Source organism: Tubulanus polymorphus, chromosome 6, assembly GCF_964204645.1.
Source record: "Tubulanus polymorphus chromosome 6, tnTubPoly1.2, whole genome shotgun sequence".
In the NCBI taxonomy this organism is placed as follows: Eukaryota; Metazoa; Nemertea; class Palaeonemertea; order Tubulaniformes; family Tubulanidae; genus Tubulanus; species Tubulanus polymorphus.
Window position 1 is genome coordinate 2,241,386 of NC_134030.1, and position 13,605 is coordinate 2,254,990.

Sequence of the window (13,605 nt, forward strand, 5' to 3'; positions counted from 1 at the left end):
ACAACTTCCTGGTTTTGATATAAACTGTTACATTTTAATTGTATGCTGAGATTTCTGTCCTATTTTAATTAATTACTAATTTTGACCCGAAGTCAATAATAACATCATATAAAACAGCATCGACATTCCGGGACGTTTGACATTCCGGGACAGTTGTGATTGAGTTAATTTGTAATATGTATCTGATTACACTCCGTTACTATTTTCGTGTTAGTCGCAAATTGCTTAATACAAAAAAAAAGTGAACTCAGTAATTTATATGAATGACTCTGTTATATATGTACGTGTATAGTGTAATAACAGGAACTCATGATTTCTATATTCTGTGAATTACTAGATGAACCTTCACCCTCCGTGATCTCACTGTAATTTACTTCACGATCCTGACCCAGACAAACAATTACCCCTATATATAAATTTGTTTATTGACCATTTCATTTGTAACTGATCCTTAATACTAATACAGTATGATTAATCCTGTTGCTTTGGTAACCACCCTCACAGGTTTGGGGCTCTGACTGTAGATCGTGGAAAAGTCTGGGAATTGGAATTTTTGGTATTTTGTGTTTCTGGTAACGAGTGGCACATGCATCCCTCACTGAGGAAGGATATCATATAAATTAATGAGGGATTCATGGAAATATCTTGGAATTTTGTATTCCTGTAATCTGTAAGAACCTTGGATAACATTTTAGAATGAATATTATATGCCTCTATTGAAGTGAGAAGGGTGGATACAGTTTTCTGTTGTTATATCGGAAGTTTTAGGAAGCAGATTAGGTTTTTTTAGATACTCTCGCAGGAAAACGTGATCTATCTTCATGAAATCAGTCTCTGTCGGTCGGTTATTAATAATAGATGATTAGAGAAATATATCGTATTCATCATTAATCTATGAAATACAGACCGGTCTCTAAATACTCACTCATTACAGAGAACAAAAACAGCACTGCACAATAACAGGCTACCAGGGCTGGAAATATATATAACAACATAAGACCAACACCATAAACAAATCCTTAATATAATATTTTTAACCTGGAAAAAATATATATGTTTGAAGCAGTGCAGCTTTATCTGAAAGCTGTGAGAAATTTTTTTTTATTCATAATTTTTACCGAGAAAATTCCACAAAATTCTCACCCAGGTCGCCATTAACCCTAGCCCTAGGTCACCAGTTGCACTAACCCTAGCCCCACCGGGATTAGAACTTCGGTTCTCTAGCTTTCAAGGCCAGTGCTCTAACCACTGGGCCATATAACTCTGATGGTTATCACAGTTTAGAAGTTTGTCTTATGTCAGACCAGTGTACAGTGACCAATTAGGCGTGATGATCTATTCATTCCCTGATTACAGGCCTTTTATGAATTTTCAATTGCATTTCTATATTCTAAACTAACTATATTACAACCAACAAGGTTGTCTTTAAGACTAAAAGCTGGAATCTAGAAACTATATTCTATATAGATATATATTTGAGTTGATATTTTAGAAATTTGAAATACAGTGTTTCCAAGCGTGAAGATTTGATAATACAATCAACGATAATCTTTACAAACTATGATGTCCTGTGAGTCCTACTAGCCTGCTGCTGCTGCTGCTGCTGCTGCTGCTGCTGCTGCTGCTGCTGCTGCTGCTGCTGCTGCTGCTGCTGCTGCTGCTGCTGCTGCTGCTGCTGCTGCTGCTGCTGCTGCTGCTGCTGCTGCTGCTGCTGCTGCTGCTGCTGCTGCTGCTAAAGTACTGTATCAGCAACTCATCTCAGGAAGTGGTCTCATATAAAATACACAGGTTTCCATGGTAATCTATATTAAAACCTGAGGTTACCTTTAATGGGGGCGGCAGATCAAACACTTTATGTCAAAAATGATCGATCAGTTTTTGAGATATTTAATGAAGATGTTTGAAGATGATGTGTACGTTAAACATGAACTGATTAATTGTTTGATGGTGTTAATTGATGGGGTTTGATTATCAGTTTCATTACAGCAGTCTGATATAGCACACAGTGGCCTGACAGGCCTAAAGTAGTCTTGATACAACTAAACAGTGGCCGGGCAGCAGTCTCAAGTCTGATACAGTAGTCTTGTAATGGCCTGATAGGCCTACAGTAATCTGATACAGTAGTTTGTAGTCTGATTCTGTAGTCTGAAACAGTAGGTTTCTATTGTGGGATGCAGAGGTTTCTAGTCTCAGTCACAGATCATTGTAGCTATTGTTATAATGTCACACGCATCACCGCGCGCTCTCCGCGCTCTCTCTCTCCTCGTCAAACCCCTGCTTCTATTTATAACTGATCTATCTATTGATCCGTAGTCAGGCTGTAATCGTATTATCCCTACCCGGGTTGGACACAGCTTGCGCGTTGTCTTGAGGTTTCTTTCTATTAAATCATTGTCTAGTGGCTGTTCGCGTATATCGATTTTATACACTAAAAATTATCCATAATTTCATCATCATCTACAGACACAGAGACGTATATAGATTATTCATTTGACGTCTGTTCTTGTTGTTGTATAATATATTGCTATTAATATATTCCATTTATTCATTTAGAATAGGTAAATAAACCTGTCTCATTTGTATATAATTATATTCCACTCAAAGCTGCTGATGTTCTGCTGCGGTTTAATTTGAAAAGCAACAAAAATGGACAGCATCCAGTTTCACAGTAATGAATTAAGAGTTTCATTTTCGATGAGTCAAATCAGAACGGGGTCGGTCCGGGATGGATCCAGTTTCACTGTTAGTTGAAGAGTTAACTCTTCGTTTAAAATAAGTTCATTTTCAATTTTCCTGCGTCAAATCTTTACTTTCAACTGTGGAACTGGGTCCTGAAATTTAGTAACGATCTAGCAGTGTAACTAAGACTAGGATGGCGTACTATGTACGCGGTCACTTACTCCTCTAATGCTGATACTGTATGACATTCTCATCGGGTAAAATTGATGTTTCGTTTTATTATGATTTATAGCTCTGACGACGATCAGAACTTGGATAATCTATCATCGATTTGTTTTTCGATTTATTGATAGCTCGTTTGATGCGTCTTTTACAAACAGTTGATGTTCGATATAAGCAAAACATTTGATACGTGTCCGTGTACTAGTCAAATCCCTACACTAACGAGGAACCTCTTGATAAGAAACAGCCCTCACTGAGGATATATTATAATTTAATCAGGGAATTTGAATTTTTGGTGTGTTGTCCTCCTGCTAGTGACGAGTGACACAAGGAACCTCTTGATAAGAAACAGCCCTCACTGAGGATATCTTATAATTTAATCAGGGAATTTGAATTTTTGGTGTGTTGTCCTCCTGCTAGTGACGAGTGACACAAGGAACCTCTTGATAAGAAACAACCCTCACTGAGGATATCTTATAATTTAATCAGGGAATTTGAATTTTTGGTGTGTTGTCCTCCTGCTAGTGACGAGTGACACAAGGAACCTCTTGATAAGAAACAACCCTCACTGAGGATATCTTATAATTTAATCAGGGAATTTGAATTTTTGGTGTGTTGTCCTCCTGCTAGTGACGAGTGACACAAGGAACCTCTTGATAAGAAACAGCCCTCACTGAGGATATCTTATAATTTAATCAGGGAATTTGAATTTTTAATGTGTTGTCCTCCTGCTAGTGACGAGTGACACAAGGAACCTCTTGATAAGAAACAGCCCTCACTGAGGATATCTTAGAGTTTAATCAGGGAATTTGAATTTTTGGTGTCTCGTTTGTCTTGCTGGTGATGAGCGACACAAGGAACCTCTTGATAAGAAACAGGATATCTTGTAATTCAAACGGGGAATTTTTGGTCAAGGGTCGGGGAATTTTGGATTCTCTGATCTGTTAGGTCCATGTGTATATGTATAGATGGGATTTCATATCATCACAACACAAAGAATTGTAGGGGCCTGTGTTGAAAGCCTTGTTTTCTGTTTCTAGTTTCAATAATGCGAACCTGTTAAAGGAATTTATGATTAGCCTTCGTTATGTTTGACATGGTCGAATGCCTTAACTGTAAAAACAGATAACGATAGTCTCGTAAATTCAGGTTTTACAATTTCTATTTGTTCTGGGCTCGACGATTGAAAATGCTGGCATAATATACCGCATTCGACATGGCAACTTATGATATCGTAGTAAAATTTCTATTTGGTCTGTCTGGGCTTGTTGTTAGCTTTAAAAAACTCCTATATCAAGATCAACATAGCAACTTGAGATAGAGTTATATTTGTAAAGGAAGGTTTGTTTGACCAAAACGTGCTCACCTGAGGGGCCATTTTGGACGCACATGTGCGTTTATTCAGTCTAAAACTGCGGGACGTATTCAAACCTAGGAACGGGAACATATGTCCACTGTGGTCGTTATAGCGATATGTATATGACTGTATGAGATCATAGATCTACGGACAATGAACAGGTTTTAGAGTATTTACAATGTAAAATAATGCTTTCAAACATCTGTCGCCGCAGTCAGTTCCATTCGTCGTCTCGTGTACATTCTCGAACAGAAAGAGATCGATTGTTTTCAACGCTCGTTGTTCATGTAACATCCCTTTATTAGGAATTCGGGATCAGCTATTACACGTCCTCTAGAATAAGCCACGGTTTCTAATGCTTCTTTAAAAGCTGTTACACGAGGCTTTTGTCATTTTGAGAAGCGGCATTATACCCCTGTAGTGGCTTCTCATTGAGCAGAGCTTCATTTTTCTGATAAAATCAGTTTTGTTTTTTCATGGTTGATAGTAGCGGTTATGATCTATTGGGAGATTAAGCCCAGTATTTCTACGCGGTATGCTGAACATTCAGTTCAGTTTCTCCTCACTATTTTCTCTGTCAATTATGATGTATAGATACTGATTGTCCTAACACTACATTATCTCTATCAGTGAGTTCAGTGATATTTACGGCATCCAGATTCTGCAGTGTACAGTAATGTGCACCTCAATCATTCCTGCTCAGATTCTGTAGTGTACAGTAATGTGCACCTCAATCATTCCTGCTCAGATTCTGTAGTGTACAGTAATGTGCACCTCTATCATTCCTGGTTCACTTTACATATCAGGATCTATTGATCTCAGTAATTTTAATCGTGTTCAGTTGTTACATTATTCCAGTGAATATTGAGACTTGTTTTATATATTTCAAGTATCGACAGCTGTTATGATATACAGACCTCATTGGTCCATTCCGTTTCACTGTGCGCTTGCTATGAATTATTTTCTATGGTTGAATATATTGAGGACTGGAAATTGATGGCTTTTCCCAATTCTCTCATTGATGTTGCTGATGTCGCTGCTGATGCTGCTGCCATGGATGCAGATTTTTTCAACGTTAATAGCACGGCTTCATTTGCTTACAATCAGTACTGCTTCTGATTAGGTTTTGAGGAATGATATAATCATTTACTACTAGTGGTGGTTGTTGAGGTTGATAGGAGTAAAACCTATTTGATGTCAATATACTACGACCGAACGACCTATTCATTAAACGACCTGGAATTTTAGAGTAATTATTTCGTCGACAATTAACGATAGTGAATTTGAATGAGTAAATTAATGGTATATTTACGAGTAATAGTTTGGGTATGGAGAGATAGAGCTATATGCAGCGTGTGTTTAACCCTCCTGGGTGCAGGACTCAGTAATATATCACATCATTCACAGGCTCGCTCTATGAATACTTCATCTCAACCTCTCCCTACCTTAAAGTATTACGGAGGTAGAGATATTGTGTAGTCATGTTTTCAGTATCAGTCCAATTACATAGCTCCTCATACAAGGAAACAACTTTCTCGACTATAGCTGAGAGAAACGTTTTTGACTAGTGATATAGTGTCATGTTTTCAGTATCAGTCCAATTTACGATGGATTTAACTCATGGAAATATTTTTTACTCTTTTTTTCATTCCTAGTGTGGGATCGTATATTTTAGATATTTAGAACACAGACTCAAAAGTATTCATCATCAACGGTTCCAGGTACTCAGTTTACAGATATACTCACTCTGATTACTGAACCCTTGCAGTGAGTGCTACAGCCTGAACCTGATTAGTAATAACGTGTACTGTGATCAGGTCATCAACTGTTTCTAATAAGATTATGTTTTGTCTTTGAGCTCCTGAAATTCTGTTCAATTCAAATGAACAATGAGAAACATATGTTAAGAGGACATGACCCACGACACGGCGACACCCGGGACGACACCCGGGACAGACAGCTGGGTTCTTTCTCATTTGAAGTTCATGAAGAATCTATTTTTGTTCTTTCAATTTGCTAATTCAGAATATTCACTGGTCCTCTTAGAATCGCGTGAGATCTTGATTCGGAACCAGTTGAAAACATCTCTGTTAAGATGACTTACTATAGTTCGTTCTTAATGTTTTAAGCCGTCAGTCAGATATAAACCTAGACCTCTGCCCATGTTGAAACCATGATGTAAAATCCCATGATGGGATTAACTCTTGAGATATTTCTTTAGCCCAGGAAAAAGTTTGGAATAAACTACAGATAACTCGAGGCTAATTTTTGGGTCCTATTTTCATTTCAATTATGGGATTTACATTACGAGCCTGATCTTCTTGTAGTCGGTTTGTTCATGGAAGCTTAAACAGAGTCGATGGTTTGTTGGAACCATTGTATGGTCAGTTATTGTGTTCATTAGTGTCGCTGATTATAAAATGAGTCATCAGGTATTTTGCTGCTGTTGGGAATAGATAAAAAATGAGCAAATCACCAGTAGCAGCAGCAGCAGCGTGTCTAGTTGGAGAGTAGTGAACTGTAGCTGTGTAGGTTTGGTAAATGGTTGATTGGATTAATGGATTTCATGTTAATTCAGTCATGTCTTTGTAGCTGAATTAACGTCATCATTATCTACAGTTTTTACCTCATATATAACATGTGTAGTCGCTTGCAGTCAAACTGTATTTCCATATTTGGGCAACGTATATTGCCTAGATTGTTTGAGCTCCTTAGAAAGATATCGAGCGATAAACTCTACTAGTGTTTTCAACTCATGTCACAAAACCTAAAGCTCATCTCATAATACAACTGATGTGACTGATATCTGGTGCAAGGTCCAGTACCTTTCTGTTTTTGCATAGAGTCGCACGCTACCCTTGTGGATTTCCCCGAGCTGTCGATGGGTAGAATACTGTTAGTTTTAGTAACACTCTGAGCCCAGTTTCATAAAAAGGTGGAATTCTTAAATCTATTTATTTTCTTCAAATTGAATTCAGTTTATCTGAACGTGATATAACAATATAACAGTTCATGAATGTTTTTAAACTGTACACTTAATCTGTAGCCCTGATAGCCGTAGGGGGGTATGAATTCAGATGAAGTACTGTGACTGTCTCTCGTCAGTTAAACGGTTCAAATATTGACGGATAACTCTGATATGTTGAATTGTAAATATACAGGAATTCATCTGTTTCATGTAATTTAATATTTCTGTAATTGATTTAGTTTGAATTCTGACTCCGGGCGGAATGTGTGTCAAACACATGTTTGTTTGTTTGTTTGTCATAGGTTTCATAGTTTTAGTTATTTCATTGAATTCAATGATGAATGAAATGACTGGGAAAGAGTTTGTGGGTATTTGTATTCAAAATATGATATGCTAAGTGTAAGTCATCATTTTGATAAGTCGTCACATTACTGAAGTCATCTCTATTCATCTCATTCTAATTCAATTTACTAAGCGTAAGTCATCATTTGGATAAGTCGTCACATTATTGAAGTCATTTCTATTTTTGAGTCTCAATTTGTACATTCTAATTCAATTTACTAAGTGTAAGTCGTCAGTTGGGTAAGTGGTCTTTAAGCTAAGGTATCAGGACCTTAGTATCCTGGTCAATCTATACTTTTACTGTTCAGGGTTCCCGGACTAACAAGTCATCAGCATCTCAACACCGAGAACATTTGCTGAACATTCAAAGAAAGTGCTGTAAATTCCTGCTCTTTACGTTCAGACTCTCGGAGATGAAGGGAATTTTTTCTAACCACTGTAGGGTGAAAGTTGTTACAGGGATAAGCAACAATGTTTTACTCCTCAAGTGTTACTCACTGATTACTATCAGCTTATGTTAAGGGGTAATTTTTACCTGGTGAAAATGTTGTTATACATTCACTGATGCTGGTATCGGGTTCGATGTTAAACGAGTTAAACTGGAAACCAATTTGTTTAAATATCGCTTTGATTTCAGTTTAGTTTGATCGGATCTAATAACAGATACAGACTACTAACTACTACCGTTATTAGAACACACCTCCTTTGTTTGCACTGTCTGGAATTTAAGGAATTAGCCCACGGGTTGAATTAATCAGACATGTATTCATTTACTGCAGTAAAGATATTTCCTGTGTAAGGGTATTTATTCCTGTATGAGGTGTGTATTTGTAAGATATTAGTAATGTCAAGTGTTTAGTAAACTTTGACATTATGAAAGTGCTGCTACTGTACAGGGTTCACACTGAGTCTCAGAATTGCTTGTACAAAGTGCTTAGTTTTTAGACAATAGTAATGCCTTTAAATAGTGCCTACTTTTCACAAGAATTAAGTGTTTACAAAGTGCTTTCTTTTGACTTATGGGATCCCAAATTATTTTTTGGTCAAGTATGCGTTATGTATTAGGATGAGGCGACAATTTTGCCTAACTTTTTCTATGATAAGTGCTAATTTTTGCCTCAACTTCACTACTCAGATGAACCGTGCTGTATGTCAGCGTCAGGAGGACTGTAACAGTACATTACTGTACGGGTCATTTATTCATGAGTTATTTGTATGAATATGAATAAAAGCCATTGTTTGTTGTGCACCTGTTTCCACTGATTACTAAAGGCATTTTACACTCATTACTATGAAATGTAATGCAATGTATTAACACATATTTACTGATTGCTAATTAGCATTATTCAGATGGATGAAAATATGAAGGTGTGAGCTGTGAAATAATGTATGTTCAGATTGTTGGATGAGAGGGGCACTAGATCTTGAAGATATCTCCCCGAGAACCATACAATAAGGGGAGATGGGCCGCCTTGAATACCTATAGCTCGGGCATACTTTAATTTAGGTGTATAGTTTCTAATCAGGGTTTTAGGCTATTAGTGGGTAATTGAATTGAAAATGCTTGTTGAGTTTTTCGCGCAGGACCCAGTTCCATGGTAAGAGTTAACTCTGAATTGAAATTATCTCATTTTCAGTAGGTTAACTCATAGTCCAGTATCTATACTCTACAGTCAACTGAACGAAGGGTACTAGAAAGTCTAGGACCGTTTGCGAGTTTGAATACAGCACGGATCTGAGTCTTCAAACACCACATCCTGCTCGCTATAAAAACACTGTTGATTAAGACTGATTTTACCCATGAGATTCAGAGAGAGGGAGAGAGAAACATGATTTATTCGTTCTCTTGAGCAACAGATTATAACGACAGCAGAGAAGAAAAGAAAGAAACCCATCTTCTCTTTCTTTATCGCGACAGCAAATTAATGCAAAAACCGTCATAAAACAAATTAATTTGTGTCGTTTCTTTTTATTCCTGACATTAGAAATATTAATGCATTAATTCAACCAACAATAACGATGTATTTGAAAGTATCTGTCGTACAGACAAACTCAGTTTACTATTCAACAATGATTCTATTTCTGACATTAGAAATATTAATGCGTCTTTATGAACAATTGGACTCTCTTTAAAGTATCCTTTATTGAAACTCTTTTAGTTATAGTCTGATAAGTTATCATATTAATGAAGTCAGTGTTTGAGTGTTGCCAACATAATGAATTCTATATTTATGCACTCATAGTCATAAACCACTGCTCCTTATTGTCCCTTATTTGAACCAGATGTTGATATCAGAAGCAGAGATAATTTCAGCCAGTTATCACTAGTTTTATATGATATATTTACCTATTAAGCGATAACATTGTTGTTTTTATTGGGGAACATTTAACTGTTCACATCAGGCTTACCCTCATTATATATGTCCAAGAATCATATGCGAAATTTCTCAAACAAATTAACAAAATATCCTTGTTTGATGGACAAAGAATTGCCCTTAGTAATGTACTGGTTTCTCCTAAAACCCACTGGAGTCTGTCGGTCCTCGGAGTAATGGAGCACAGGAAAGCTCAATCTTAGTTGAAACTGGTATTATCCTATTTTCTCTTGACCAATTTGGATCCTTTTTGTCAGCAATATAAATGTGTAATATAGTCATTCTGCAGTCAGTATTGTGTTTCAGATCCGCCTCCCTCTTTAAGCCATTTATTCGGTTTTATCATTATAGTTTTCACTCAATGATATAAATCTCTGAACGCAAATTACAACGATGAATGTCAAGGATACTGATTTTTTTCAGAGTTAATTATCGACCGGGGGTTTCGAAGTGTATACGCAATCAATCTCTCGAAAAAAAGTATCTCGTTATAATGAGATGATAATAACTGTTTGGAATGATAAATATGACTAGACCACGCGGTATATAGAACGTACAGGAAACCGAATACTTTTAATACAGGAAATATGATCAACATTTCAATGAAACATTCCTTAATAATTCCGAGAATCAACGATAGGTTTATTGACCCTATACGGTATTGAAGTGGAAGCTCGTTTAAACATCATTATCAACTCCAAGTTTAAGACTATTTCAATGTCATATAACATTTTCTTAGCTCGAATACGAAATCATCTTTATATATTTTAGGTCTTGTAAATCTCACAATATTTATTTGGAAACACTCTTTATTTCCCCGGACCCAGTTCCATAGTTGTGGATACAGCTTAATAAAGGTTGTTTTTGATAGATTTTCTGGTCACAGTCTGAAGTATCGTTAAATTCCAAGAACGAATGACATCAGGTCTATTGACCCTACTTTACGATACTAGTGTTAGAAACTGATTTAGTAGTTTATCGATCACACTGTAGATGTCAGCACGCGTTAATGTCACCGGTCAGCATAATAAAGACTGACTAATTCCGCAATCACTCGGTAGATGGCAGCACGTACTGAAGTCTACGCGATACAGCGGTTTACGAGTTTATAGCCAGTTAGTTTTGCCTGGCACGATTAATAGTAGTAACTGTGCTCGAGACAAGCGCGTACAGGAATGTGTGCGTGAACTTTGAATGATTGTTTGTGACAGTGAATTCTAACAGAAATCTTCGTCGTCTGTTGTTGTTTTGTGTGATTTATAACCGCTTTTATAAAACACTTGTCGCCGAATGATAAATGAAAATATTTCGGCCGTTTATTTTTTCATTCAACGAAAATTCGTTGGCGCAATGAAATTGTTTTGTTCGGTTTTTTCGATGATAAATGATTTTTTAATCAACGCGCGCGCGGCCCCCGGGCCACGGGCCACGCTGCTAACAATATATATTTCTTTGAACCGCAAACATTTTCTTACGACATTAAATATGAATTTGTCTTTTTGACGACATTCTGAGTTAATTCTCATTATGGAAATTCGATAAAGATATATCGAGCAAACAGTTCCACAATTCTGGCCCAAGTTGGTTCCACATTCCACAGTTAATGGACCCAGTTCCACAGTTTTGGATCCAGTTCTACACTTGCGAGTTAAGATTTGACTCAACTTTTTTTGCAACTGGGTCCTGAATTTTTATTGCCAACTTATGTTACTATATCTGATGCTTGACGGAACCTTTGGAAGAAAATAATTGTTAATAATATTCTTGATTACTTAGAAGAATTAACTCTAACAATTTTTTCAATCCGCCTTCGAGATTTTAATGAGTTTGTCAAAAAAGGAACAAGATAATATTTCCACTGAGACTGTGACCGTTACTGAGGAGGAGTTAAGGTATTTGCTAAATTTAGTATGTTCTCGCAGATTATGTATAATTTTCTAGTTGTCGGACAAAAATAATATTTGCTTCATCATACGTTAATATGTGGGTTAGATGCAGAAATCAAGGCAGACATATCCAGTTTACTTGACATATTTGTATCAACCAGAAAAATGATTCCTACAGAAAAAAGAACAATAATATGAAAATAACTTTCATAAGTAATTAATTCCTAGTTTGTGTCTGTGTAAACTCTGTTACATCGGGAATCAGTTTATGTCTGGTGATTGCACCAAAAACCTCTGCCTTCATGTATACATTGATTATCATTGATAATAATGAAAACACCAGTGAATACGAACAACATCGAAGTCTATCATCTTTCTCTCTCTGATCTCTAAACACTTATTAGTTTAGTTTCCCAGCTTTTCATGTTGATGATATCCCCAAATCCCTAAACGAAGAGATTCCCTAGAGCCATAAAAATTGTTTTATAGAGCTTCGGTCCGACTGGACGGTAAAAACTTGTTGAACATTTCAGAAATTAATTGCACTCCATCGTCTGTGTTTCGGTCCCCCCTTTCTCCCTTTGTGAATTCACTGGAATCACCTCTAATTACTGGTGATATTCATCAAAAAGAAAAAAAAATGTTTGATATTTTGGCACGAAATCCCAAATCCCTGATGTAGACCGAGAGAGTCTGATATTTTGCCAGGCATTGTTTTTGATAAAACACTTAGAGAAGGGAACTGGAGTCTGTTATCAATGTATGATAAATCCTTCCTCTATTATCCCAAATATTGTGAGGTTACTGTGTGTGAAAACATAGACTACATTCATGTAATACCACAGATATCTGAGTCGAGTGATTTGATACAAACATTACTTATCCTCATGCAGGTGATAAGCCTAGGATTATCAGTTGAATAGATAATCTGAAATGTGGGATATTTATTCTCAAAACCGTTTGTTGTTGTGAGAGATCCATTCACATTTTACACAGAGTATTTAAAACGCTTTTATCCTTATAGGAATGATTAAAAACAAGGTTTCAATAAAAGATATTTCTTTCTGAAAATATAACAATAGCCAGGTAGAGAAATGAGAATTACACATCTCCAGGGTAAGGGTAAAGGTGGCAAAGGGAAGCAAGTAAACTTTAGTATGAAAGTTAACTCTATTCGCAGATATTGAGAGAAATATTTGTTTGTCTCTTGTTTCTCGGCTGTTGGTGGGAAATTAATGACTTTGATACCCGGTATTTCATGAGTGTGATCTCTGTCAATGTCGAATTGTAGTTAAACCTTTTTTATTGTCGACTTGACACAAATTCTATCGAGCACTTACTCTCGTTTTACCAACTGCTCTGTCATGTTACGTACTTGCTAGTTTTTTCTACGGCTGCCCGGGAAATTTTGAAACATGCTTCACGGTCACGAGTATTTACATTGTTTTATGATTACGGCGCGTTCTAGTATCAGATTAAAACAAGTGGACAATTCAAGATTCATTAAAATGTGGTAAACTAATAACTCTTTGCTGATCGATGCTCGATTCTTGGATCGGGTTTATAAGTTCTCAAGTTTTACCTTGAAGTAATCATTTTATGGTTGTAATTTAAGAGTGTAATTTAAACTGTGGAGCTGGGTCTGATCTGTAAGAACCCTGGACCCAGTTCCACAGTTGTGAGTTAGAGTTATCTCTGAGTTAAAATTAGTTCATTTTCAATGAGTTAACTCAGGGTCAAATCTTAACCACGAACTGTGGAACTGAACCCTGATGG

The 13,605-nt window shown here is 36.6% G+C and overlaps 1 protein-coding gene across 2 annotated transcripts in view; it reads left to right on the plus strand.

Annotated features, from left to right (window-relative positions):
- The window catches only part of LOC141907865 (leukocyte elastase inhibitor-like), a 37,955-nt gene that overhangs the window by 3,762 nt on the left and 20,588 nt on the right, over window positions 1–13,605 (plus strand). The window lies entirely within an intron of this gene.